Source organism: Amblyraja radiata, chromosome 38 (genome assembly GCF_010909765.2).
Source record: "Amblyraja radiata isolate CabotCenter1 chromosome 38, sAmbRad1.1.pri, whole genome shotgun sequence".
Classification (NCBI taxonomy): domain Eukaryota; kingdom Metazoa; phylum Chordata; class Chondrichthyes; order Rajiformes; family Rajidae; genus Amblyraja; species Amblyraja radiata.
In genome coordinates this window covers 5,005,678-5,009,303 of record NC_045993.1, presented here as the reverse complement: position 1 = coordinate 5,009,303, position 3,626 = coordinate 5,005,678, and positions in this window count along the sequence as shown.

The window sequence follows — 3,626 nt, the reverse complement described above, 5'->3', positions numbered from 1 at the left end:
ACATTTGGAGATTCAGCCAATGAATGGTAGATGCATAGAGTATTTTACCCAGTGTAGGGGAATCAAGAACACAGGCTTAAGCCGAAAGGGAAAATATTTAATAGGAACCTGAGAGGCAACTTTTTCACACAGGTGGGTGAATGGGAGGAGCTGCCAAAGGAGGTAGTTGAGGCAGGTGTTAGAACGACACTGAGAAGACACTTGGACAGGTACATGGATAGGAAAGTTATAGAGGGATATGGGTCAAATGCGGGCAGTGGAACTAGTGTAGATGGTCAGCATGGGCAAGTTGGGCCGAAGGGCTTGTTTCCATGTTGGATGACTCTATGACTCTTATCCATAGCTCCCTCAAACACAGCCAATATTTTGCTCCTTGCAGAAGGCAAAGATGTCGTTGCCGGGTTAGATCCACTGGGATGTCTCCTGTGGACTTCACCACCTTCAGATGTTCAGTGAGCAGCCTTCATGCTGGACCTGCTTGAACCATCTACCTACCACACATGGGACTAGTTTGGATGGGGCATCTTGGTTGGCATGGACAGGTTGGGCCAAAGGGCCTGTTTCAATGCCGTGTGACTTGACCACTGGGATTTTTTTAACCCCCATCTGGAAGAACCCGCTGGTTTTATGTTTAATCCTTTCACATGAGGATCAACGCAAGGCACTGACAGAACCACACTGACAGAACCACACTGACTGGAGTCTGAAGAAGGGTCTCAACCCGAAACGTCACCTATTCCTTTTCTCCAGAGATGCTGTTCCCGATGTTGGGGAAGTCCAGGACAAGGGGTCACAGTTTAAGGATAAGGGGGAAGTCTTTTAGGACCGAGATGAGAAAAAGAAAATTCACACAGAAGTGGTGAATCTGTGGAATTCTCTGCCACAGAAGGTAGTTGAGGCCACAGTTCATTGGCTATATTTAAGAGGGAGTTAGATGTGGCCCTTGTGGCTAAAGGGATCAGGGGGTATGGAGAGAAGGCAGGGATGGGATACTGAGTTGGATGATCAGCCATGATCATATTGAATGGCGGTGCAGGCTCGAAGGGCCGAATGGCCTACTCCTGCACCTATTTTCTATGTTTTTATGCTGCCTGTCCCGCTGAGCTAGGGTGGGGGGGGGGGGGGGGGGGGGAGATGTTCATAGGTTCTAGGAGCAGAATTAGGCCATTCAGCCCATCAAGTCTAATCCACCATGGTTGATCTATCTCTCCCTCTCGACCCCATTCTCCGTCCTTCTCCCCATAACCCCTGACACCCGCTCTAATCAGGAATCTGTCATTCTCCGCCTTAGAAATATCCATTGACTTGGCCTCCACAGCCGTCCGTGCAGGCGGTGCTGTCTGTGTGGAGTTTGCACGTCCTCCCCGTGATCGTGTGGGTTTTCTCTGAGATCTTTGGTTTCCCTCCCGCACTCCAAAGGCGCGCAGGTTTGTAGGGTTGATAGGCTTGGCATACGTATAAATTGTCCCTGGCGTGTGTGGGATAGTGTTAGTGTGCGGGGGATCGCTGGTCGGTGCGGACTCGATGGGCCGAAGGGCACTGTATATCTCTGAACTAAATGTGACACAGGGGCCCCAGGTGTTGGACTCGAACCCCCAATGTTCTGCCTGCTCCTCATGGGAACTAAAGGCCTGTTGACCACGAGTTGTCCCAGAGGGCAGGTCTCTCTTCCAATGGTTTCTCCAAAACCCCAGAGTCAGCGGGCTTTTCAACTGGGGAGAGGCAATGTTGTCAATGTACCAGTGTCACCCACCTGCTCTGGCCACTGTTGGGGGGGGGAGGGGAGAGGGGAGCCCAGTCTAAACTCACTGAATCCATCCCTGTGAATAGTTGGAGACAGTGATTGGATCTGGAAGCGGACCAACACATCTGTAAATAAAGCTGAACGACTCACGATTGATTTTATTGTATTAATTTTAATATATTAATGTTTAAAATCCATGCATTGAAGGAAGAATCTTTTACAGGCCATCAGTTGTCCAAGACTGAACACAACAAAAGAACAAAATACTGTCGGAACCTAATCTGAGGAAAGACATTCTTGCCATAGAGGGAGTACAGAGAAGGTTCACCAGACTGATTCCTGGGATGTCAGGACTTTCAGATGAAGAAAGACTGGATAGACTCGGCTTGTACTCGCTAGAATTTAGAAGATTGAGGGCGGGATCTTATAGAAACTTACAAAATTCTTAAGGGGTTGGACAGGCTAGATGCAGGAAGATTGTTCCAGATGTTGGGGAAGTCCAGGACAAGGGGTCACAGTTTAAGGATAAGGGAGAAGTCTTTTAGGACCGAGATGAGAATTTTTTTTTTCACACAGAGAGTGGTGAATCTGTGGAATTCTCCGATTCTTTGATTCAATCATGGCTGATGTATCTCTCCCTCCTAACCCCATTCTCCTGCCTTCTCCCCATAACCTCTGACACCCGTACTGATCAAGAATCTATCTATCTCTGCCTTAAAAATACCCACTGACTTGACCTCCACAGCCTTCTGTGGCAAAGAATTCCACAGATTCACCACCCTCTGACTATAGAAATTCCTCCTCATCTCCTTCCGAAAGGAACGTCCTTTAAGGATAAGGGCCGAGACGAGAATTTTTTTTTTCACACAGAGAGTGGTGAATCTGTGGAATTCTCTGCCACAGAAAGTAGTTGAGGCCACAGTTCATTGGCTATATTTAAGAGGGAGTTAGATGTGGCCCTTGTGGCTAAAGGGATTGGGGGGGGGGGGGGTATGGAGAGAAGGCAGGTACAGGATACTGAGTTGGATGATCAGCCATGATCATATTGAATATAATCATACGTAGGCCATTCGGCCCTTCGAGCCAGCACCGCCATTATAACATTGAATGGCGGTGCTGGCTCGAAGGGCCGAATGGCCTACTCCGCCACCTATTGAATGGTGGTGCTGGCTCGAAGGGCCGAATGGCCTACTCCTCCACCTATTGAATGGCGGTGCAGGCTCGAAGGGCCGAATGGCCTACTCCTGCACCTATTTTCTATGTTTCTATGTTTCTATGTCCTTTGATTCAGCGGGGCAGTGGAAAGGGTCCCATATGGTGACACATCTCCTTGCCATTCTCCTATCCACTGTGTGTCAGATGGAAAGGGGTTAACGTGAATTCTTGGGAAGAGTATTTCATCCTACATTTTTTGGGGGGAGGGGGGGGGGGTGCCAACAAATACATACATTAAAAAAACTCGAGAAATATTAACATTTTTTTAAAAACAAGACAAGGTTGCACGCTGTTGCGTTTTTTTTTGTGGTCAGTTCAGGAGAGACATGGGTTACTACTGAGGCAACAGCGTAACTTGGATCAGGGGCTGAATCCATCCCTGAATTGCTAACCGCGTTGCGTCATTGACTCGCTGCTCTGCCGCAGAATTAGCAGAAGTCGGTCTCCTCTTCCAGTCCAGACAGCAATCGTTCAGCCTCCAATCTTGGGAGTTGGTTACATCCTCTTTGGCACTCTCTTATTGTGAGCTAGAGGGGGAGAGAGGGAGAGGGAGGGAGAGAGGGAGGGGGAGGAGAAAGTATATGTGTGTGTGTGTGTGTCTTTGACTGCACGTCAAAATTGTATTTAAAACACGCGATACAATTCAAGGGCAAACGTGTGCTGAACA